The sequence below is a fragment of the Gopherus flavomarginatus genome, chromosome 2 (genome assembly GCF_025201925.1).
Source record: "Gopherus flavomarginatus isolate rGopFla2 chromosome 2, rGopFla2.mat.asm, whole genome shotgun sequence".
In the NCBI taxonomy this organism is placed as follows: Eukaryota; Metazoa; Chordata; order Testudines; family Testudinidae; genus Gopherus; species Gopherus flavomarginatus.
In genome coordinates this window covers 175881467-175907884 of record NC_066618.1, presented here as the reverse complement: position 1 = coordinate 175907884, position 26418 = coordinate 175881467, and positions in this window count along the sequence as shown.

The following is a 26418-nucleotide window of genomic DNA, read 5'->3' as shown; positions in this document are numbered from 1 at the left end:
ATCAGATCTCCCTTTGGGGCAAAAATGAGAGGTGAGATAAATCCACTGTTTGACTTTCTGATCCTCACTTTGGCAATTAATGTCTCACTTTTGCATGTTGTAAAACTAGCCCTGCCTGCCCACAGCTGTTGATGCAGAGATGCCAGAGATGGGCAATATAGGAATGAGAAAGCTCAACACCTAAAACAAAGCAACCTTGCTTAAAGACAACCCCCATTTCTGCCCTCTCCCTCACCCTCAGGAAAAAGATAAACATTTATGGATCACTTCAAAGTAACCATAAAGAATTGAAAACCCAAAGGGCAGGAAGAACGAGTGACCTGTTTGGTTATTGTCCATCCAATCAGATAACATATTCACCAACAGAGCAGTAGGACTTACTGAGCTTCCATTGAATAAGGTATATTCTTAAAACTACTGTCATACAGACTCTGTTTTCCTTTTGTCTGGGGATGTCCATGTACGCTGTAGGAATCAATCAGCCCCTCCCATAACTAGACTAGAACTCCGTGTAAGGGGAAGACATACATCCTTCTCCCATGTGCATATGGGAGCAAGAACTGCTTGAGTTCTTGCTCCCATATGCACATTGGAGAAGGATGTATGTCTTCCCCTTACACGGAGTTCTAGTCTCCCACATGTATTCTGAGCAAAGTGTCCTCCATAGCTCCCCTAAATTTCCTAGTACTCCCAACAATGTGCCTCGTGGATAGACACATCACTTCAGGCATGGAGTTCAGACAGGAGAATGTTGTGATGAGCTTTGTGTAAATGGGTCTCCTTGGTAAATGGATCATCTCAATGAAAGAGGCACGAGCCTTCAGCTAGGACACAAAAAGCTATCTCTTTACCCTGTGACTACAAATATCACCACTTATTTGTACCAACCAGCCAGAAGCAGAAGTAGCTATAACACTGCCTATGAATACCTCTGGGTGGTTAAGACTCTTTAATTTAAGGAACAAGACTAGCCAGGCTCAGGTTTAAAACCAGACCAAAAAGAGCTCCTCATTTCCGGCTCCTCATTTCAAGTAGGAAAAAAAAATCTAATTACTATGACATTTCTGATAGCACTTGGTTTTGGTTTGTTCTTTTAAAATCCCCTAGACTCTTCTGCACATCCCATCCTTTCTTCCAGAGCTCCAAAGAGGGTAACGTTTCACAATCATGGTATTTAGGACATTACCGAAGGGGTGACTAGTGCCTGGCATACAGTAACTCGATACTGTGGTAGCGAATTTTAACAAGAGAGACTTACTGTAGTGTTTGCAATCAGACAGGTAGAAAGCAATCCTGAGATAAACTTAGCCAAAATGCACAACATTTTAACACCTCAGCTTTAATGTCATAGTTTGCATTTACTTTAATGCTTTTTGTGTTGCACCTATTTTGCCTTGCACCAAAGTATCTACTGAAGTTTCAAGTTTCTTAACCTACAAACAGTCATTAAAAAGAAAAAAAATGAATATATTTTCTCAGAGGGGTATAGAATAGTAAAAAAAAAGTCACCAGACACTTGATTTTCATCCAGAGTCAGGAGGAGATCATTGGACTAACAGGACCAATGTGGTCTTCATACCACATACAGACTTAAGAGTCAATAATATCTAAAGACTATAGATATCGCCAAAGCTGCGTCACTTCCACCTGCTCAATAGTCTTCCCCTCTGCTGGTGGGATATAAGGGAAGAGAGAGAGAGATTAGAGACAGGACAATAATTGCAGAGATTCTCAATGTCAATCAATAGAAAGTTTCCTGAGCAAGCCCCTAACGTGAGTATTATATTTTTATTGTTACTGGTATAACCAGACACTGTGAATGACTGGAGGGCTCAAAGAACAGACATAGTGACTTTTTCTTCTGCTTTGTAAACAATAAAATCATGGTGACATAATGGAATCACAGAAGCACAGAAACCGTGATAGATCCAGGCACAGTCTACTCAGCAGTTTGGAAACTCTTTTGCAAACTATGGGTGTCTCTTAGTTTCAGTACAAATGAAGATAGCTGATTCCACAGGAGAGAACCTTAAACAGGAGACCACCGCTGCCATGAGCATTAGCTGGATATGTGAAATCTCAGAAGAAAATGAGCAGCCCCACTTGTTAGAATTGTAAACTGATAAAATTGGTTCTCAGCCTTCCAAATAATAATAAATAATAAAATACAGCTATTTAAGGAAGAGTCAAGTTAACAAACAAATTGACAAGAATTCTGGATGTCTCCCCCGCCGCTGAGCTGTATCAAATGTATTGAGATCTAAAGCAGAAGCTCTGCTGTACAGAGATGCAGTTTTTTACTCACTGCCCATTAAATTTTAATACATTTTGCACATACACTTGATTTAGTCAAGGCTCCATGCCAAGTAGTTTCCATTTACTCCATAGTTGCCCAGTGCCATATTTGCCATAGGCTTAGCTTTTTAAAACAGAAAAAATTAGAGAGTTAATTGCTGGTAGATTGGACCCCAAGAGGCTATTGTTGGATGTGCTAGAATAGAGATGGATTTATAAGCTGTGCTTATTCCCCCCTGACCCCCCAAGAGTTAAACGTTAACCTCAAATTACAGCAAGGATTCTTAAGGTTCAATAATTAAAAACAAAAGTTAGTCTCAATGGTAAATAGTAGTGAGGTCTGCAAGATATCCTTCAAATTGAAACCGATTGTGTAACTACTAAATATTATGCATACAAATTCGTTATATTTGATCATTGGCTCTTGCTTATCCGAAGTATGTTCTTTTTTGTGGCTTTTACAGACATTTTGTTTAGAGCATTCACACTCAGTTTTCAGGAAAGCATTCAAGAATGGGAAGGCAGTGATGCTATATTGATATTTCAGTTTATGTCCAATAGTATAACATCATCTTCTGTGATCAAATGTGCTATTTGTATTGCAATAGCGCCTATGAGCCGAAGTCATGGACTAGGACCCTACTGTGCCGGGTGCTGTACAGACACAGAACTGATGCTTTCCTCTGACAATGTCAACTAGAAGTAAATAACTTACGACAACAAAAACATCATCATCTATAAAATGCATACAACACATTCAGGAAAGCAATAAAGTGTTGCAGCTACTACTGATGAACCTCAAAAATTCATTAGTTCAGTGTTGGATAAATATTAAAAGGCTAGAATACCTAGCCAAAGCTCTTTTTGATCCAGAAACCAGGCTCTACATCAAGTCAGAGTAGGCTTTCAGGCAAGATTTTTGACACCAATTAGGTGAGAAATATAGGAAGATTTTGCCAGTCTTATCAGATGACATGATTTATGTTTTAAAAAAAGTGTTAAAAGGCAACTAGAGCCTGGGATAGGCTTTTTTTATACTGCCTTATAAATCAATATTCAGAAGTAAAAAGAATAGTTGCTCTCATGGCATGTTGGTACCGCTGCCTCTGACCCTTCATGGAACTAGGCAGTGGAGAGGCACAAGAAAATGAAACAAAAGTCAAACAGACTTTTCTGAAACTCAAAAGAGTTTCAGTTTGGATTCAAGTCAATTTATGAGTTAAGGTTCTTGTTGATTTTTATTTTATCTGAACCCATTTCTAGTGCCTACAGTCTGCAATGTGGTGCAGTACACATATTATGATAGTCCAAGTCTTGGCAGAGATTTTTCACCTCTGGAGACCTGAGTTCAAATCCTGGCTTTGGTCAAGAGGAAAAATGAGAGGGGTGGTCTAGACCTACTCCCTAGTGGGAATCTGTCTGCATCACAAAAAATTACCACACAGTTTGGCATATTTGGACGTTAGTGCTCAAGAGAGTCCCAGAACTGGAATAACAGGGTTGTGGCAGGTCAGGACTGAGTTGCATTAGCAGAGCTGTGTGTGGGAGGCTGGCACGGTCCCTGCTGATGCTGTCTGGCTTCAGCCAGTGCAGATTCCTTCATTTTCATTAGTATTACTTTCAAGCAAAAGATTCCAATATAAAGATGGTGTCTTGGCAACACGTTACAAAATGTCCAAAATCTTTTTAAGATGGAGAGGGATCCATGAGCATGGGGTTCCTCCTCTGTTATAAAGTGAGGTGGATAGTAGCTATTGGACAGTGAAAACCTACATTAATAAATAGTTGTGAGAAATCACATTTATTTCCAAGTGATCTTTTCCAGGGAAACACACTTAACAATTGCTTGTCTATTAAAGATAATAGAACACCAGTGATTTGAAAGGCCAACAGTAGTAGACTAATAAAAGCCCCAGACACAGTTCCTGCAGAGGCACATGCTGTACTATTGAGATTGTGAGAACCCAGCTAAATAACATGGAGGAATAAGGAGTGGAGGTGTTTTCATTGTGTGACTTCCCACCATATCAGGTACTGGCTCTTTTTCTTAAAAAGAATGGCTTTCTTCAGTCTGTCTTTCTGTCATAAAAGACCTGTTAGCTGTCATGAACTATGGGGACTCAGACTTAGCATACTCCAGCACTATAGACTTAAGGAAAAATTCCTCTTCAGCTACTTTGACTTGATCACAAATGTCTCCACAGAGTGGATCATAAGGCAAAGCTCATAGCATGTAAAATTTGTACTGTTGTCTAACCGTAGAGGGAATGGGGGTGGGGGGAAGAACCAGAGAAGTAGAACTAGTTAAGAAAACTTGAAGTACTTCCAACCCTAGGATTCCTCAATAAAAAAGGGAACATTGATTAGGAAGATGAGCTATCTATCTAACAAGGAAGGATAGCTCATTGGTTTGAGCATTAGCCTGCTAAACCCAGCGTTGTGAATTCAAATCCTTGAGGGGGCCATTTAGGAAACCGGGGTAAAAAAAAAAACTGTCTGAGGATTTGTCCTGCTTTGAGCAGAGGGTTGGACTAGATGAGGTCCCTTCCAACCCTGATATTCTAACACCCAGACAGGTTCTTACTCTACTTATACACCTACTACAATGCTTACCCATTGCAAGAATGTACCTTACAGAACTTGGTTCTCTTTTTCTTTTTCATAGGCTCTTAGGCACAGATGCTCTACCGGGATAAACACAAAGCAGCTAGTAAAACCACCCAACTATAAAACAAATGCACCAGTATACCTTGAGAAAAATTTCTGTGAATCTAACAACATCCCTCTCACAGTCCCCTTTTCCACTTGCTCTTGTGCTGTACACATTTTGTAATGTGTGTGTGTAGTGTTGTACTATTTTGTAACTAGAGATTGGGTTTTAATTCGGCCTAACTCATATTCAAATGTTGCAGCTCAGTTCCATTTCTGTCTGCAAAGGGTCCATGTGGTACATGCATTACCTACACTGTTTGAATCTGATGTTATATTTACCCTTTTATCTGGCTTTTGAGTTTAAATTTATAGTTTAGCTCTGCTTACCCACTTTCCAATGTCATCAGCTTCTAGTCTCTCATTTTCCAGTCTTGGAATGTTGAGTTGGGATCATCTGGCTAAGAGGTTGATGTACTCTTGGACTGAGTGCACAGAGATATCATCATTGTTTCCCTTCCACTTCCAAATATGGGGTGAAATCTTGCCCCACTGAAGTCAATGAGAGTTTTGCCATTGATTTCAATGGAACTAGGACATCACACTTAATTTTCAGGCTTGGACCACCACATCACACAGAGAATTTAACTTATGTTTCCATGAAATATACAGATCATAAAGGGAAATTCTTTGCCAAATGGAAAGCCATTCTCTTTTAAAATATACAGATATACAGAGTTTATCAGACTGCATTTATCCCACCTCATCCCCCGGCCTCAAAAATCTCAGCTGACATATAGTACTCTATTATAGGTTTAAAGCATGAGAATGAGCAGCAACCTTCCTGGACTCTGTAGCATGTCAAGGATTACACATGACTTTTCCTCTTTGTACATAAAAAAAGAACAGATCATACTAATTCTTAATGCAGAACTAAAAGTAACACCTCTAATACAGGCTGTGAGTTAAAATAATCATTTTAATTAGAATGATCCTACTAGAAAAGGGACTGGAAGGGGAAACCATTTAAACCAATCTTTTAGTGATTAGGACAAGTACATCGCACTGAAAATGTTTGCTCAGACAGGAAGGGATTAAGAGACTGACCAATTTGAATGGAAAGTCATCAGGCATGTGTCAGCTTTACCAATGCCCTGGGATTACGATTGCTTCTGGTTTGTTAAAAGGAATGCTAAACCTGAGAATTAACCAAAGACTTTAATTAATACAATTAAAAGTGGTATTGGCCTCCTAGAAACCGAAAGAAAAGACCACCTACCATGCTACCATCCTCCACCTACATCCACCTACAATGCTAACTTCTCAAGTAGTATTATTCCTTCAAGGTGGTAGGGTAAGTTCTTTTTGGACAGAGATTCTACTGCCAATATGAACAGAAGCAAAGAAAGGTGAAGTTCTATTGGGTGATTCTCTCTTTCTTCAACCAAAACCTGTTTCTTCATCAACAACAATCGCTTTTGTAAATAGGGAATTTTCTCTCTCATTTCATTTTCATTTGGTATCGTATTGGCCTAGGACCAATTTTCTAAGCCACTCAACATTATCAAAAAAACCAACACTGTTTACAATACACGCAAAGAGACCACCAAGCCCGGAAAGTCTGTACACACATATTCCATAACGCTTAAGAAGCATATGACATGATTCACATAGGGATGGCCTGCAACAAATTCAAGTGTAGAAAAGTGCCCAGAATGTCAGCCTGGAGCTTTATGTCTATATTTATGATGACAGCAAGGTACATGCTATAACATTCCAAGTCTTCTTTTGGTTCTCAGATCACTGATACGCACGTTGTATTAGACAACAGTGAGAACAGAGAATTTAAGTCTGAAGATCATTAAGACTACTTCTCCCAAATTGATCATTTTCTGGTGCATTTTCTGATGTGTGAAATAAAGACTTTTTTTAATGTGGGCCATTATATACACTCTCCTTTCCTAGGTCTTTATTGCTAAAACAACAGCTGGTATGATTTGTCCCCTGGCAAAAAATCTTTAGGAATATGCCATTTTAGCTGCCTTGTGAATGCAGTCAATACTTGCTTAGGTCAAACTGGAGTTTAAGTAAGATCTGCTGTGCAGATGAATCTTATGTAATGGATGGATGGTTCATTAATATGTGGCATTGAATGGTATAGTGAGATATGAGGCTCATATGGGAAATTTAGAAGAAGAGGAAAATATAATGTCTCTGGGATATATATGAAAGGACGTTTGTGAAATAGCACAGGGTGGACTAGAGGCAAAGGTTCTACAAACAATTTGTCTTTCATGTGTTTAGGGGTGGGGTTTTTTTTCAAATAATGCCAGGAACATTAGTTCTGAACCTACCTCCCACACCAACTTTGGAGAAGTTTGGATCCTAGTTTGAACATCATAGCTCAAGCTTTTCTAAGAGTTCCTTTATAATGGACCAGGAGGACCCCACATCCTACCAACTCCCAGTTGTGAAAAAGTTTCGGATTCAAATCTAGATCCAACCTCCACATCTTAGACACTATTCTAACACTGCATTTTATTTCTTAAATGGTGACGAGACAGGCTAGTCGGACCAGAAAAGGATCCTGCCCAGAAAGGTGGAGTTTAAACACATTTGTGCGTGTTTTATTGTAAAACACAAGCGTAACTAAAGAAAGGAATGCCTCTTATGGTCAAAAACAAATGCTCTCTAGCAACCCCTGTTGTATGTTTACATTACAGAGGCTATGTCTACACTGCGCATCTTTTAGCAACACAGCTGTGCCGCTAAAAGGTGTGCAGTGTAGCCATTCCGTTGGCAGAAGAGAGCTCTCCCGCTGACAAAATAAATCCACCCCCAAAGAGAGGTAATAGCTTTGTTGGCAGGAGAGCTCTCCCGCCTACAAAGCACTGTCCACACTGGCAATTTCTGTCAGTAAAACTTTTGTCATTCAGGCTGTGTGTGTGTTTTTTTCCACACCATCCCTGAATGTCAAAAGTTTTACTGACAAAAGTGCAGTGTAGACAAAGCCTGAGACTATACCAACATACCTATGTCAATATAGTGAGGTTGGCATAACCCCTTAGTGCAGATAAAGCAGCTTATGGAGTGGGTTTCTCCATTGCTGTAGGAACACCACTTCCCCAAGAATAGTAGCTATGTCGACAGAAACAAGCATTCTTCCATCAGAACAGCTGCATCAACACTTAAAAATGTAGCTAAGATATGAATAATTGCCCCACCCCATGGCTTGCTTCTTATCACCACTCATTTCATTTCCCTAGAGACACTCTTCTTCCCTGATTTACTGCCCAACTCAGTCTTCAGTTCTCCACAGCATGTCCCTTTTATAGTATGCTGGTGGAAAGCAATTCCCCACAGCTGTCTCAATCTTGGGCAAATCCCCATTCTCAGGACCGTTGACTCTAACTAGAAGGATTGTATTAACTCCTTCCCAGCCAACCTCTGAACTGGATCAGTAAACTCCACTTCAGGTGGTGTTTCTGCAGCAGTATCCCAGGCATTTCACAAGAAAACAATGCAGCTAAAACAACCTGCCATAATAAATACAGAATATTAAGACATATCAGGATGTTCTACAAGAATTAGAAAAGTCTCAGTGCCCTCTATTAAAGTGGTTAATTCTGTAGCATTTATTGTGATTATTGTCATTGAACATGTTCATTGCAGTAGCACTTAGAGAATGCAACTAGGTTGGCTCTCATTGTTTGAAGGCATTGTACAAAAATGTAGTACATAACTCCTGTCTCAAAGACATGACCAATAGGCTGTATTATTTGAAGGGACAGTATATGTGGTCACTTTCTCTGCACCATTCCAATGTGGGCCAGATTGTAAGTGACATAGCCTTGCCCAGTATGAAGGGAGAATTTCAGTCTGCCCTGTGAGCTTTGATTTGGGTCCAGAGAAGCTGAACGAAGTTAACATCATTGACAGCATTTACTGAAAGTGTAGTATGACAAGAATATCTTTACAACATCAGATCACTGGGATTTCCTTAATAGGCGAGACTCTCACAAATTGGTAATTAAACATTGGGTTAAGGAGATCTGGTAGAAATAATCAACTTAAGTGTTCAAAAAGCTTAAGATAAGCTTCCTGTCCCAGGTCCATAAAGCCCCTAATTGCACAGGGAGAGACACTGGAACAGGAGCAGCAGGCCAGCACTGAGTCAGGGATCATGATGAATAGACAACATATGCAGTCAGTGACATAGTTAGTCATCCTATGAAATATAATGGCTGCATTTAGGAAAGGACTAGCCACTTTTATGACATTTGGAATACCAGTATGCATGCTGAGATGATGATAGATGTGGTAAAACTTCATTCCTCAAGAAACAAGCTAGTCTCCTGTGGGTCTCAGAAAAGTGTCTTTCCCTCTTGTATACAGGGCTGCACAACTGGCATGGTATTTTTTTTTAAATCTGTATTTTGTCCTCCCACGAAGTCAGGTAATTGTCCACTTCCAGAGGCTGGGTATAGCATTATAGATGGACTTGTCTGATCTGGTATGATATCCTCCAAGTTCCCGTTAGCTCCTCACTTCCATGAGGATCACATGCACCCACAGAATGTTCCAATATCCAATCAATATTATCTCAAACCAGCTGCTACCCAGTTCTTAATCATTACTCCCTGACTATTTGTTCAGTGGTGGATCAAGTATAAAACAAATCTTCTCCTGATTCTTCATGTCAACAAATGAACTAAAGGCTATAAACTATCTTCTCCCTCATCTACTATTTCAGCATATTAGCTAATATAAACCCATTTCAGTGACCCATGTAAGAGTCATGCTGATGTTTTATGGTTGGTTTCCCCATCACAGATGAAGATGATTAAAAACTACAAAGGACCTTTTTATACAGGTCTATTAATAGTTGGGATTTAAAAAAAAATTTTTTTAGGGTAACTTATTTTGAGCTTCAAGTGCCGAATACATAACAGCGGCTGGCGTCAGAAGTCACTGTAATATACATTCCAGTTTCCCCTCAGCCAGCCACAGAAAGAAAATTGATGGCCTGTTCTCCAGGGCTCATGTATTCCTCCTCGGCTGCTGTCTCCCACACTGCTGTTGTACTCCCCTGTTTTCACTGGAAAAGAATGCACGACATTCAAGCTATTCCAAGCAGCATCCTTGATGTCTGGACTTCATGGGAATGTTTCACACCGCAGTTATTACTAACTGTTAACTTTCATACCTCGGACTGTTTTTCTTGGCAGCTTCTTCTATTTTGCTAGTTGGACAGACACAGGTCAAGGCAGTCTTTGCTGCAAACATGAGACGCGTCACCATCTATCATGCCGTCGCCAGCAGGAAGACCCAGCTGATGGCACCACGCTGTGTGAAGAGGCTAAAAAGCCCATCTCCTCTCTGATCTCCAGAGGAGACTCAGGCACCTTTAAACAGTCCCTGAGATCATCTTGGAAGCCTAGGATCTCAATGAAGTTAACAGAAATTCAGTCAACAGTGTGTGTTGGTGGAAAGGGGAGTGAGGAGACATTAGCTGGATCTGAAGAAACTCTAGCGCCCTCAGTTCTGCTGTCCCATCTTATGGAAAAGCTTTTCAAATGGTTCACAATATGAGGAATGACTGCGTGGAAGGCTATATTTCTTCCCCACTTGAACATCTGTTGTACCACCACCAATGTGTTCCATCAGGAAGTAACGAGCATAAGCTTTGGTTAACCATACTGACAATTAGCAGTAGGAGCCCAGGGCCTATTTTTGTCGAACTGAACAGTAAAAATCCCCTTAACTTCAGTGGGAAGATGTGGTCTCTCCATTGTTAGATAAATCTAGCAGACAGGGCTCTCTGAAGATTAAACGTATTGTTTATTTAAAGATTTTCTATTCTGTTCATTTTCATGCTCTCTGAATGCCTTAATTAATGAATTAACACTCATAAATCTCCTGTGGAGGTCAGCAAGCCATATTAGTTCCATTTTACTGACTGTGACTTCAGGCACAGAAGGATTAGTGACTTGTTGAAAGCCATACTAGAAGTATCTGGCAGAGTCGGAAACAGAATCCATTATCTCCAGAATCTCTGTTCAAGTCTTTAACCAACAGACCATCCTCCCTCTCATAATTGTCTGTGTTAGGAAGAGAATTAAAGCAATTCTGAATCCACTGAACCAATAAATTAAATTACCATGACATGCAAAACCAGTGCTTGGCACTGGTATGCTTTGCTGCTTGTGATTGTCTTACTAGTGATCACTATGGGTATATGTGCACTGCAAAACAAACAAACAAACAACTCCACAGCAGTGAGTCTCCGAGCCTGAGTCAACAGATTCAGGCCTGTGGGGCTCACACTACAGGGCTCAAGATAGCCGTGTAGACATTCCCCACTCGGGCCGGAGGGTGCTTTGGAATCCAGTGACGGGGAGGGGTCTCAAAGTCTGAGTCCAAGTGGAAACACCTACACCATTATTTTTAGTGCTGTAGCACAAGCCTGAGTCAGTTGACCTGGGCTCTGAGACTTGCTGCTGTGGTTTGTTTTTTTTTTTGGCAGAATAGACAAGTTATTTCAAGACCAGTACATAATTTGACTGGGATAATAAGAGGTTTGGCTATTTCTCTAGACCTATAAATGAGCATGGTGGCCTCTGAATCTGGTGGCTAATGAGCATTGGCCCTTCATTATAAAAAAATGGCTATCTGTTTAGCAGAGGCCCAATACTGGAACAGCAAAGGATGCTGTGAATCAGGATGGATGGTCAAGGCTGACGGGGAAAAGTTGCATGCAGTCTGCTTAACTATACTTGGGTCTAACTAGCAATATTTCTTCACAAGTTGGATCCTAAGTTCACTGAGAGAGGGAGACAAAACATGATCTTGTAAGAATTAATAAAGTGAACCACAAGGATATGGAAAGCCTGTGAGAGAAATCCTGTCCCATTAATTCATGCAACTTAACTCATTTGACAGCACGATGGAGTGTCATTTTAACTTGGAATCTAGCTTTGGTTGGTTTGTGTCACACACATGTGGGCACTTCGCATTCTTTAAAACACTGCCTTTTACATAACTCATAAGAAAGTAAGTAAAGAACCTAGTGCAATTGTAAACTATCAAGTATCATTGTGTAAGATTACCAAAGCATGAAACCAAGCAAAGAGAACCAATATGCTATACATTTAAACCAATGATACAGAAGACAGAACTCATCTTTCTTGACTCTAGTTGTTTAAATGCTGGAGCTTTGGGAATTCTCATCATGAGATATAGCAGAAATGCGCCAATTAAAATTGTTCCATCATTCAAATGCAGTGGATAGAAGGCATGGTAGGAGGGAAAGAACAGAATGATTCATTATTATGAGCAAGAGAAACAACACTACTTAATCAGGGTGATCTATCTATCTTTTGCAGAGAGTAGCATGCCCGGCTGTCTGTTCTCTTCTGACAGAAAAAACAAATTCCTTGGGAAAAATAACAATGCTGATCAAATGACTAATAGGTTGCAGTAGTAAAAAGGGGTAACTCCAGCTTTTCAGTTTTCCCCCCTGTAGAGGTCCTCACAAGATAGACTATACAGTGGTTATGTGGAGACAAGCAGGCAAAATGTCTTTGGGAAGGCAAGGTTTTATGCGCAAAGTCATAAGACCATATTGAACTTCAAAGGCTGGATTCTTTGGTCCATCATGTTTGCTTTGCACCTATGACAGATGTCCCCAGCTCTTGTGAGGGGGAGGAGTGGGCATTCCAGGGGAGAGAGGAGGCACAGTGAAGCAGAGTTCCATTACACATGAAGCTATGCTGACTTCAGCACTGAGAAAGAGTTGGTGACAGTGGTAGAAGTTAGAATGATCCTCCTACTGCTCTAACTTCAACGAGGGCCAGGTAGACAAGTTTCAGGGAGCTGAAACTACATTCAAGAGCAGCTCAGAAGTAGTGCAGAATTAGGGCCCAAGATAGGTAGTTTTAGGTTTACTCCCTTTTGCTTCAGTTTCTTGTTATAATTGCTAGTTATTAAAGGAAAGACCTTGTTGACTGTGACTGTCAGGCTTTACTGCCAAGTCATCCCATCAGGTTATGCAGTTTATAGCAAAATTAATAATGAAAAGAAAACAAACCTTTGAACTGCTTCAAAGTTCAAGATGACTTGAAAGTGAAGAGTTTGATAACATAGGGTCAAATTCTGCCCCTGTAGTACCCACTGTTCTGAGCCCACCCAGAGCTGTACTGTCCTCTGAGACTCTGTACTGTGACTAGCTTGTGCCCAGGCCAATGCATCCAGAGCATTCTCTCACACACATGGACAGTAAGTGCCACATAATGCTTCCAGGATCACCGACTTCCCCCCCTAGACAAGATGGAGCTATCTTCTGTTGTAGATTGCATCAAGTAATCCCTGCCAAAACTACACCTTGGCTGAGGTGCACAGAATTCACTCTGGCTGATACAGGGGGAACTTAAAGTAGAAAAGGCATGAACATAGTCTGGAATGGCAGGTCTGAAGCCGTTTGCAGGGGAAAGAGGTTGGTCAAAGAGATTTCCCCTTTCTGCACACACATGACCTCCCACTTTCTATTAAAAGGTGTATTTTGTTGGGTTACTTACAACATAGGACACATTGCTCTAGATTCCAATTTTCTGCCTACATGGCATTTTCAGAGGTTATGGATGCTCCAGGGCTAGAGTAATCTGACAGCTGTTCTTGGGCCAAGAAGACCAGGCTCTATAGATGGTCCATCAGAGAAGTGGGAATTTCATCTGTATGATCTCCCTGTCCCTTCTTCCCATAATGAAAAGAACTAAAAGAAAACTGTGTGTGTCAAGACAGGAGATTAGGCATCAAAGCATGTGTGTGCCTACCTCCATACTTAAATCAGCCAACCTCAGGATCAAACGAGCCAGCCTGAAGCTGGCCTCTGAAAGGGTTTCCACGTGCCTGACTGCCACTTAGAAAGGACCTAGGATTTGCCCCATAAATAGCCATCATGCTTAGAGATTGGACTATACACAGTCTACAGCCTTGTTACATGCCCGAAGTTAGGAGTCTATACCAATAGCTCGACACTTTGATAAGAAGCCTGATAATCTTTGGGGCAGAGCACCTGCATGGACACAAGTGGTAGCTTTGAGTGCTCAGCATCTCTGGCAATCAGGCCTCTTATTAAAGCACCTAATTATAGATTGAGATGCAACAAGTTGGAAAATTTTGGCTTACATGATTCTACATTTAGATATTTGTTGGGTGAGAGGGAACACGCATCTTTTCCCTCCTCTGTAGTGGCCGTTCAAGTGGAAGCCAAAGATTGTATGGCAATTTCTGAAAACAGTATAGAATATTAATCTCAATGTCCTGGCCAGAGTTCCCTCTTTCAGTAAAAATACATTTGCATGTCTGAGAGATCTGGCAGAGTGCATGATGCCTGCAGCATTTGCCCATGTAGTGACTGTAATTACTTGTAACTAATTCTGTATCTTGAAGCACTTTGGGCAGCTTTGAATATTAAAGAGTGTCATATAAAACCCAACATGAGGCACAATGTCATGCTTTTCACAGCTTAAAAGGCTCACCCTCCTTCCAGAGCCTGGAAATTGGCATCTGAGCTTTATAATGCATAAAATTGTGTCCCTAGTCTTCCCTTCCACATGTCTGTTCTCATATTTGTTTTTATGCCAGCATCTGAAGCTGCTGAGTGTTAGAGAAAGATCTGCCCAGATATAGCGATTATTTGCTAAACATTCTGATTATATTCAGGTTTGTTAAAATTGTGTCTGGCAGCTACTTTCTTTAACTCTCCTAATGTCCATGGAAAACAAATCTGAGTGCCAAACCTTGCTCAGTAAATGTACACTAATAAACTTTGAACTATTATGGCATTTATGTTCAAGGTGCTTTTGTTAGCCAAAGTATATTTTATTTGGCTTCTGGACAACTTTATATTTCTTTTTATGCAAATGAAGTAACTCTAACAACTTCCATCAATAGAGACATTTGACAAAATCTTGGATGGCCAACCAAGTAACCCTTTCAGGGCTTTGTCTCATGCAGAAGGGAGAGGAGTTTGAATAAGGAGTGGATATTCCCAAATACAAAATGAAAGGGCAGATCCTCAGTTGGTGTATATTAACTTCAATGGAGTTTCAGTTGGTGTGCACAGAGAGTCTTGACCACAGCTGGTTTTAATTTACCAGTTTTGTTTGAGGGCTCCAAGGCTGCTCATTACTGTAGCATTGAGGGGGCAATATGATGGAGAGCAATGGTTTTCAATTTTTCCGTACCATGAACCCTTTTCCATGGCAGGACTATCTCTGGATCCCTTCCTATCTAGTTATCATTCCCCTTTAATTAACAGCATAGGAAGGGCTACACAATGCCCTGACACCTGTTCATGGCCCCATGTTAAAAACTTCTCATGTGGAAGATAAGGTATTAGGGCGCATTCAGTTGATCCAAATTTTACTCCGAGACCCTGCTATTGACTAATTATATGACCTTGGGCAAGTCATTTAACTTTTCTGTACTTTAGTTTCCTCATCTGTAAATGGTCAAACAGGTTTGTCTGAATTATTCATTGCAAATAGAAATTATTAGATTAATGAAACAATCCTGATTTTTTAGCAAATACATTTGTCATTGGCAGGTATCCACCAAACAGTTTGGACCAACAATTTTCTTCCCTCTGGGTTGGTCACAAAGGGATTACTTTGATTATTTGCTATTCACTGATCATGTGTGATTTGTCACTTGGGTCACATGATATTGTTTCTCTTCCGTGACTGGATGACTGAACATTTTTAAACAGGAGAATAATGAAAAACAATGAACAGATAGAAAATAATGAAGACTAAATATTCTTCTCTGCACACTAACACTGTTTGCATATGAATACAGATATTCACGAGACCCATAGCCATTCCTCAAATATTTGCACAAATAAAACTCTTTCACACAAACTTTTATGATTAGCAAATAAAATGGGCACAAACGTTGCTGGATGGAACAACATCTCAGAATGCAAACAATTGTTTGAACACTGTTTGCTGTTTTCAGCAAAGTCTGGTCTTAAACCTCTTCTATTCAAAGGCAAGACACTCAGCTTGAGGATATTATAAATATTCCTGGGCAGTGGGAGAAAAGAAAATCATTACCTTTCTCCTGTGTAATTTTCTCTCCCATTGGGCTCTAAGACAACTCTAGTTATGGTGATTGAAAGGTACACTTAAGGAAGGTATTGCTCAGGTCTAGTTTCACTATAAAATATCCCTAGCGTAAGGCTAGCTATAGTATTTTAAACTATCTATTTTGAATGATTCTGTCATTAGGAAAGAATTTATTGGCTTCACATTTAATATAAGGTAATAGTTTCAAAGGATTTTGGATCAGCAAATAAGTTTAAACAGACTCAGGAGAAGTCTAAATGAAGTACAACCTCCAAAGCACCTCAGACAGTACGTCTTTTACAACTAAATTTAAAGCATTTATTACTTATTTTAATGTAAGCCACACTCGTCTGAACCAGTTCCTTATATGTGTATAGAAATAATTTTTCCAATACTACCTCCAACACTGCCCTCGAGCCCTAACTCACAGAAATCCTGCATGTGAGACGTCTTCAGAGATCTAGAAATGGTAAAGGAATATAGTGGGCAATCTTTGTAGGTGTAAAAGTGGCATTTGTGAAAGACAGCTGTGGACTGCAGCATTCTTTAAAGTAGCATCTCTTTGGTAGATACTTAAGCAACCCTGTGGCTAGCATGGTGAACAGAGATCTCTGTAGAAGGAATTTGGCCTTATATCTTCAGAGAGTATGAATCAGTGTAACTCTATGCATCAGCAATTTACACCAGCTGAGAATCTGAGGCCATAGTCTCTTAGGTCACAAGAAAATTCTGTTGCTATTCTTTGGCATTAATGGAAGCACCCTGTTCCCATAGTTTTATTGCAGACTGTGTGTTAGTATGCTAAGATAGAACGATCACATACTGCTCTGCATCTGTGCATATAACTTTCATTGAATTTATGGGAGTCACATATAGATGAAAGTAAATATGCTCTATGGGTGAAATCCTAAGCCCATTGAAGTCAATGTGAATGTTGCCCTTGACTTCAATGGGGCCAGGATTTCCCCCTATGCCACTAAATATTTAGACAATATCACCTTGCAGTGAACTTTAAAGGTGGCAATCTTGCAACAGAAAAGCTTCAAAAACAGACTCCAACGAGAAACTGCTGAACTGGAATTAATTTGCAAATTAGATACCATTAATTTGGGCTTGAATAGAGACTGGGAGTGGCTTGGTCATTACACAAATTGAATCTATTTCCCCATGTTAAGTATCCTCACATCTTCTTGTTAACTGCCTGAAATGGGCCATCTTGATTATCACTACAAAAGTTTTTTTTTCCTCCTGCTGATAATTGCTCATCTAAATTAATTAGTCTCTTGGAGTCGGTATGGCAACTTCCACCTTTTCATGTTCTCTGTATGTGAACTGATTTAACACAAAAAGAGGAAGAAGTCCAAATGCTTTTCAATGGGTCTATACCAGAGTGGGCATAGCCGGCATTTCTCAGGTAACTCTCAACAAAGTAGTGCATTATACAGTTCCAGTAGGTTGTTTAGTGATACTGTGCACTTGTGTAGAGAAGTCTGTGGGCTATGGAGCTTCATATTTGGTCTCTGGTTTGTCTTGTAATAGTGGTATAATTGAGTATAATTCTTACTGTATGTACCATTCTATGCATCTGATGAAGTAGGCTGTAGATCAGGGGTCAGCAACCTTTCAGAAGTGGTGTGCCGAGTTTTCATTTATTCACTCTAATTTAAGGTTCCGCGTGCCAGTAATACATTTTAATGTTTTTAGAAGGTCTCTTTCTATAAGTCTATAATATATAATTAAACTTTTGTTGTATGTAAAGTAAATAAGGTTTTCAAAATGTTTAAGAAGCTTCATTTAAAATTAAATTAAAATGCAGAGCCCTCTAGACTGGTGGCCAGGACCTGGGCAGTATGAGTGCCACTGAAAACAGCTTGTGTGCTGCCTTCGGCATGCGTGCCATAGGTTGCTTACTCCTGCTGTAGCCCATGAAAGTTATACTCAAATAAATTTGTTAATCTCTAAGCAGCCACAAGTACTCCTGTTCTTTTTTCTGATAACAGTGATTCCCATCCTTTAAACACAGGCCATGAATCTGAAGTGGTCAAGTTCTGTTTTCAGTTATACTCATATTTGATTCCAACGGAGTTTAAATTGAGAACAGAATTTGGCATGGGGTGAAATCTTAGTCCCTCTGAAATCAATGGCAAGTTTCCTATTGACTAGAATAGAGGCAGGATTTCACCCCCATGTGTTTTGATCCAAAAGCAGGAAACACTGATGAACCCTTTCCAAAAAACCCAAACACACACACTGCCTATACCAGCATGTCAGTTTTATGTTTTACCATGGATTCCTCTTAGCATATATAACCCAAATGATACAGTGGCTCCCGTGCTCCTTCCCTCCCATCATGCTGATTAATATATCCCAGGGGACTATGAGATTATGTCAGCATCCTTTTCATCCATGGTTTACCTAATGAAAGTAAAAAAAAATATAATTTTACAAAGTTATGATCATTGCCAAATTACGTAAGAAGTCTTTAAAGAGAACTGAAAGTGTTTATCCCTTTCTGAGATGGTACATGCACTCCAAAGTAAATACCATTGCTCTTCTGAAGATAGCCATTTCATCTACTAGGTTCCCTACTAAGCAGGGCCGGCTCCAGGAACCAGCATTCCAAGCTGGTGCTTGGGGAGGCAATCTTCAAGGGGCGGCAGTCCCTGTTGTCTTGCCCCAAGCAGCGCTCCGAATTGCTGCCGCAGACGGCGGGGGCAGTCCGTGTGCCCTTAGGGCGGTACGTGCGTTTCCGCTGTGGCTGCAATTCGGCAGCATCTTCTATGTTTAGCTGTCCGCGGCAGCTTCAGCTAAAAATAGAAGCTGCCGCCAAATTGCTGCTGCTGCGGAAATGTGCCTGCCGCCTGAAGGGCACACGGACTGACCCCACCGTCCACGGCAGCAATTCGGTGCGCTGCTTGGGGCTGCAAAAACTGTAGAGCCTGTCCTGCTTCTAAGCAATGTTAGTACAGTGGAACAAAAGGTATTCTAAGTATTCTAGTGAGCATGTAGAGTGAGGGAGCATCGCCACTAATGTCTATCTTTGCATTGTCTAAAAAGAATGCTTTTAACAAATGGAATAGCGCCTAGCAGAGAAGGAAAGAGAATGGAAGCAATGGATAGTTGTGCCCTGCAGGATGCTATTGCCAGTGATGCTGTGTCGACAGTGTCTCTTCTTCTTGCCAGTGACAACTCAGGTGATTTAAAATAGTCCTGGCAGCCCAAGAACTAATATGTTGTGCTAGTGGTAAGTTACAACTGAGCAAGCAACTGTGAGCTTAGGACAATTCTAATACTTTAATCTTTATGTTGAAGTTTCTTGTACTTAGTTTTGAAACATAAAGGGAAGTTTTGGGAGATGGTTTAATAGAACTCTATTTGGCCATTTATGAATTATCTGATCATGAAATTTTTATTTTTAGCTTTTCATTCCAAGCGAGTCTAGTTCTAAAACTTCTAACTTCCGGGCACTTAGACGGTTATTCAGAAAAGCACTGAAGCACAAGCTGTAGTTCAACTGAAATCAATGGAAGTTGCTTAAAGTCAAGCATCTGCGGAAGGGCTTTGCTGAACTGGGGTCTTAGAGAACGACCCCTAATTTTTAGTCCTGACAATGGTCTGGCATTTGAAAAGAAAAGGGTTTGAAAATTAAAGTTACAAACATTTGAAAGTCAGATGTTGCGCATGTACAGGACATTTTAAATTTACTAGTAAAAGATTTACCAATGTGTGGGGCTCCAGATATAGAAGCCTGCACTTACCTGGAATTCATACCGATGTAGGTCTGCATACATCTCCACACATACACAACCACAAATAGCTGTAATTACTTCAGTAACTACATCTATTTAAATAAACTCTAAGTATGTTTACCTGAAAGTGTGGTGAGTCTTGTGGCTTGAACCTTAGGGGCTTGATTCAGATTTGGTAGCATTTTACACCCAAGATGCACTCTCTTTGCACAGGTGTAAATGACAAAACCACACAGAGGACAATGAAGAATCAGGCCCAAAGTCTCATTCACTACTTGCCTGAGCCTACAATGTGTGCTCAGACAAAACTCCAGAAGATTTCTAGAGCCAGTTACGTAACATGGAGACTGCTTAACTTTTAAAATTCCCTATATGGTTGGTGGAGGACGATGAGTGTCATCTGATTCCACTACTAGTCCATTCACTTCCCATGCCTGGATCCCTGGGATCACAACAGGTCCAGGAGGACAGATGGCCCCCACTTCCCTGCTACCAAGAAAGAAAACTGTATGGGGTTTCTTGTCTGAACTCTGATCTTAGGCAATCTGCCCAACAGAGGAACTCCATCTTGAGGGCAGATGGGTGCATCCCAAATATTTTAATGCATTTGCTGTGGTACTATCTTTATGGCATATCTTTACTTCAAAAACTCTTCCAGTATTGCTACCATTGAAAAGAGATTCAAGACTTTAGGCCCTAATATAGCATACCCTTTTGACAAGAGCGTGCTTCCACCATAAAGCAGTCCCTGGTCTGTGCTGCAGCTATGGGAGTTGCTGGAATGTATTTGTAATTACTTTCCAGTAAGAAAAGTTTTGCTGGTTGAAGGTTCAAAGCAGAATGTTGAAAGAAGATACAGAGATAGGGCAAAAGCTGCAATGCAAGCAAACTATCTTATTTCAAATGATGCCTTATGGTTTCATTCCCATTTTAAGGCACAATACTAAATACCGAACAAGAACATTAATCTTTACACAGATCGTTTTATTAAACAAACTGTTTTTTTCTTTTTTAAACTTCAGATGTCTGGGTCTTTGCCAGTTCTTGTATATTTGTGTTTATAGTGAAATTCATGTGTCATGAAATGAAATAAAAAATTGGAGAATTTTGAAGAAATCTATAATTATATCTTGGGCTTTCCTGACATCATAAATCACCTGACCTCCTAAGTGAATTTGTAGCTGTCATTCCAAATTGCCTCTCACTTATTCTGTATGGCATTATAATGTACCCTCTCTGGATGAATGAAAATAAAGCAAGTCCTCACTTTCGGATGGCAGCACTTAAATCATGTCTGAAAGTATGATTGATTCTATTACCTGGTACTTTTATTATTAGTGAAAGAGGGGAGTCCAACATTTTCTACAAAACAAATACACGTGAACAAGGTTTCAGAACACTCTCTGCTGTCCCAGCACCATGTTAAGTACTGGCCAAGAGGAATTGTCATGGAACAGGAGGAATGCAGACTGCAGTGTACTTAAGACAAGATTGCTCTACATTTCACATTAAATTATTTGTAATATGGTAGCACTTCAGAACCCTGGTAATAAGCCAGGATCCCATTGTGCTAGGTGCTGTACATGTGCGCGCACACGCGCGCACACACACACACACACACACACACCCCCTACCCAAGACCTTACTATCTAAGTTGGTGACAACACAAATGCCCTCAGTAGTAGTAAAAATGAGGAGAAATCCCCTTTCAAATATTTTATTTCTCTCAGAATAGAAGCTTGTCCCAGAGAGGCAGATCCTCTCTCAGGGTCCATTGAGCTGTGACAATCTGCCCAGGCTGGGGCTCTGACCCAGAGTTCATTTCAGTATTTAGGGGGCTTTAATTGGAATAATTGGAAATTGTACTCCAAATGCTACAAAAATCCGACAGAAAATTGAAGTAGGTCAGCCCAAGAAGGTCCCTGATGGCAATTGCAGAATAAAGTGTTTTAATTGCCAAGAGAGTTTCTTGGCCAAATTCTTGTCTTTATGGAGATTGTCAGAAGTTTTGAGTTTCCAGCCAAAAAGCTGCCAGACTGAAGCCCAATCACTAGTGACAGCAAGATTAGAAACACCCAGATTGGCTGTCTGAACAACAGTGTATAATGGGACAAAAATGTTGTGGAATCTAAGTGCAGTTGATCCCTTGCAAATTTTTAATAGGACATTGATTTTGATATCTAATACCCACCACTTCCCACTCTGGCATTTCTTGATTGTATGGGAAATGTCAGGCTCTGGAATACTGAAAAATATGATACTATATTAACATATGTTTTGCTGTCTTCTCTGATAATGGAATAGTTAATAAAAGAAAATTAATGCAAAATGGGTGCATGTGAATTCATGCCATTATAAGACACCGTGGGTGTGATTCTCATGTACACCAATGCCACTTTGTACTGCAAAACACATTACAGGTATATTCCTTTTAGGGCCCCTTTACAATGCCAAAGTGGCACAAAGATGCTGTAGTGAGACTCAGGATCAAGGCCACTGTGTTTTCAAATACATGTACAAAGGATGTAGATAACAGTGCCGGTCTGGGAGTGGCATACAAGATTACCTGCAATACTCAGCTATGATATCAACTTGTTATATCTAACACTTTAGAGTTCATTTCATCTTTAAAACTCTTGCTGGAAGGTTGCAACATACACAACTTTATTTCTTAGAATTCAGAACGCTAAGACAAGAGATCCCAAAAACAGACACACAAAGCAAGCTGCTCTCTAAAACAGAGAGACAGCTCACCCCACCTTATTCTAGGATGGCTATTTGCTGACTGCATGTGATCACATCCATCTTTGTACAGCCCCCTAGCCCACAAGGAGGACCAGTAACCCCTTCCCACCCCTCTCCATACACAGAGTTTGGGCTTGTCTACACAGTGCAGCAATGCACACTAAAGGGGGTGATTTCTAATGCACACCACCTAACCTGGGTAGATCCTGCTGGTGTGAACTAAAAGTTCTCTAGTTTGCATTAACATAATGTTGTGTGCTATATTAAAGCACATCAGGGAACTTTTAGTTTGTACCAGCAGGTTTTGACATACGCCAGTTAGTGCACAACATGTTGGTGCACTTTAGAAATCATCCCCTTCTAATGTGCACTGCCACACTCTAGAGGCAGGTTCTTAAAGTGATAGCTTGCAATTCCAACGCAATCCTCAATACACCAGTTATGATTCTATTTTCTGCACCTTTAAAATGTAGGCGGGACTCTGCCTGAATGGGCCCTGCATGTAAGGCAGCTTCCTGTGGAGAGTTGTTAGTTCAGGAGGGAGAATGTTACAGGAATCACACTGCACTGTCTCTTATGGAGACTTTAAGACTGCGATTTTCAAAGAGCTGTTCTGAACATCTCAACATTAATTTGTTTCTCATTTAAGGTCTGATTCTACACCCATTGACATCAACAGGAGTTCTGAACACTGAATATTTCTGAAAATCAGAGCCCTGGCACCTTGTTTCTTATGCACTCATTTTACATTTGTGCATAGGGAGTCCAAAGCAGCTGTAGAATGCTGCCATGCCTAGGAATGGAGAAGTCTGATTGATAGCATTTTACACTCTATTCCCATTCATTTTGTACAAGTGGAGGTACCTGCACAAAGTGCAAAGTCATGGAGAAAGAAGCTGGGTGTCTCAAAATGGATATTAAAAAATTGAGGCACCAAAATTAGTGGCACCTTTGAAAATCTATACCCAAGAGAATTCGCCTAAGGCCACATAAAAGCTAGAATCTCACTGATAGCAGTGTCATTCAGGAGTAACTAGAACAAACTAAATGAAGATAGTGGCTTACAGCTGGTGTGAAAGACACAAGCATACTCAAAAGCTTGAAAAAAAATCAGTATTCTATTATTAATATTGCTATATTTGGCAAGATTTCTCCGATTATGACCCATCTATGACATATCCAAGTGAACAGAAAAAAAAACAAATAGCTATTACCTGAAAAGATTAAACAAAGACAGACATACAAGGGTAAATACTTTAGGTCAAAGTATATATTCACCCTTTCTCCAAGTAGATCACAAACAGAGGAAACAGAGAAATCTGAAGCCCCTATACTTTCACTGGTAATTTTTTGGAACTTAATAGTCAGTTAAGAAAAATTATTTCAGAACCTGTAGAAGTATAAAGACACATACAGCTATAGACCAATCTGATACACAGGATTTTGCTGGTATAAGTCAGAGTAGAACTTGGCTAGTCAGGTATATTTTGACATCAGATAAGCTTGTCGGTTTATTACACAACTATAAATCATACATGCACTATAGCGAGGAGTTAACCAGCAATGCCACCAAGAAGATGGCAATTAACTCAAAGTTCCCTCCCAGGTCTTGTTATAAAATTAGATTGATTCTGGATTTAATTCTCATTCTAAAATAGCTGTATCTTGAGGCTTTCCTAAAAAATCCAAACAAACCCATGTCTATACATTATTTTCTGGATATGTCAGAAGTTAAAAGGTAATGTATATCCTATCTATAGTGGTATCACATTCACTTTCCAAACTGCTCAAACATCAGGTCTTGTAGCCTTTATATGACTGATTTATTAGCAATATAGATATATCATTTTTATTTTAGCTATTCCTGTCTTGTGACTCTACTGACCATTATTGTGATATTATGCTACTGTTGTACTGAATTACATTATTATTTAATATCTAGTCCTTGCTATTGACCTGAAAATCCTGCCAGGATTGGGACTCCATTATACTGGTTGCTGTACAAATAAAGGTCTTGTTGGCTTTGACATCCTCCTTGCCTTCAGTGTATCCATAAGTAAAAACTGGAACCACCATTTGAAAGAACCCAGGAACTATTTTGCAAGAGAAATGTTAAAATGAAGAACCACTGAGCAGGAATTAATCAAAAGTAAATTTGAATTTAAATACATCAGAACATGTTCTCTTTTGGATGAAAGAACTCAGCATAAAAGGATGGCAAGCTTTTAACAGATACATTAAAAAATGGAGAGCACGAATAATATCCATATAGCCCAAGACAGAAAAAGGTAAAATAGCCACTAAATCCAAGGACATTAGTAAAGAATTCCATGTGTTTTACAAATGGCGTGATTCCTCAGAAGCTGATTTTTAAGGAAGAAACACTGATAAGTTTGAGGAATATCACAACCTCACGCTAAAAGGAAATACCCTTTGAGTGCTGTAAAGGAGAATCCCAGCTTTCATGTAAATTTAAAAAGTGAGGGTAAAATCCTGGCCCCCTTCAAGTCAATGGGATTTGACTCAGGGCAAATGGGGTAGTTCATTATACTCTAGGAACGTGCTCCCAGGACATGTGTTCTCCATAATTGTTCGTTATGAAACATTTATAATGCAGTAGTATCTAGAGGTCTCAAATATGGCAAAGCCCAATTACAATCCCTGTCCCCAAAGAGTTTATAGTCTGAAAGATAAATTAGTGTTCAGAACCTGAATGTGAACCCCATCTTAGTTCACACCCACCCATAGTGACTACTTGATTTACAGACTGGTCTGTAAACGTATCTGTATTTACAGATATCGACATGGAGCCAATCCTGTGTGGCTCATGCCTAATTGAAAGAGTTGGGCATTAAGATTTTAAACATACTAGAAAATAAGGATGAAAATATGTATTTATTGAAGGTGAGCAGCCTGGTTTCCAGAACAATTCACAGACAGATCTTAAGTTTAGTGTCTCAGACCTAAATAAGCAGGGGGAGGCGGGGGGAATTAGTCTTTTCAGTGTTTCAAATTAAAGCTCTGTTTGTCTTAAAGCTTACTTGGGATTTAACCTAGAACAATTTTATTATGTGTTTATTTGCAACTATGTTGACTGCCTTTTCCCTCCCAAACATTCCTTTTAAGATGTGAGTGCATTTTTTAAAAAGCAACATTACTTGAAGTTTAAAGAAATTAAATAAATGAAAACACACACCTCTTTGCATATAGACACACTATATGGGAAACTTCTTCATTGAAAAGCACCTTTGCAACTCATTTGATATAAACTGGGTGTGACGGGTTGGATCACAGAAACCCCCTGGGAGCTGCCACCTGATGTGCCAAGACTCCTTTTACCCCTGCTTTCTCTGCCAGCTCAGGACTCCAGCACCCTGTCTTGCTGAGCCAGACACTCCCGTCTGCTCCAACAAAGGCCTTGGCTACACTCACACTTTACAGCGCTGCAACTGGGGTGTGAAAAAACACCCCCCTGGGCGCTGCAAGATACAGCGCTGTAAAGCGTCAGTGTAATCAGGGCAGCAGCGCTGGGAGCGCGGCTCCCAGCGCTGCACGCTACACCCGTAAGGGATGTGGTTTACATGCAGCGCTGGAAGAGCTCTCTCCCAGCGCTGCTGCTCTGACTACACTCACACTTCAAAGCGCTGCCGCGGCAGCGCTTCCGCAGCGCTGCCGGGGCAGCGCTTTGAAATTCCAGATGTAGCCATACCCAAAGACCCAGGGTCTGAATTACTTGCCCCAGAGCTGTAGGTTTACCTGAAAGCAGCTAACAGAAGCGTTCTTGTGTTTAACACTCAGATCCCCAACTCTCAATGGGGTCTAAATCCCAATAAATCTGTTTTACCCTGTAT